A 488-nucleotide genomic window follows, 5' to 3' on the forward strand; every position below is an offset into this window, starting at 1 on the left:
CTGGTTTTAAAAAGTATTTAGTTGTGTATATTTAAAAATTATGAGATACCACTCAAAATGAAATTTTGCTAAAATGAATCAATGAGCCAGTTGAGATGTAAATGCACATTTTCAGCTGAAAGATGAAAGCATATTTGTTTGTGACTTTTTTGACATCCCACAAGAAGACACCACAGATAAACGTGAAAAATCCTGTGAGGCATTTACATGAAATAATCTCAAATATTTATATTTAAATTTCTGTTGTCCTAAATCACAAGGCACACAGATAAACATATTTTAAAGTTCTATTGAATCTCTACCGTATTTCTCACCACCATTAGCAGAAATATTTTCAAGAAAAAGGTACATAGGCTAATGACTGAACATAGCAAATAGCCTAGATTAAATTCTCCACTGTAACTCTTAGTTAAAATGAAGTTCTGCTTGTAGGGTACTTGATTTTATGTTTCTAATTTAAAAACAAACAAACCCCCCCCCCCCCCCAA

This window comes from Caloenas nicobarica, chromosome 4 (genome assembly GCF_036013445.1).
Source record: "Caloenas nicobarica isolate bCalNic1 chromosome 4, bCalNic1.hap1, whole genome shotgun sequence".
In the NCBI taxonomy this organism is placed as follows: Eukaryota; Metazoa; Chordata; class Aves; order Columbiformes; family Columbidae; genus Caloenas; species Caloenas nicobarica.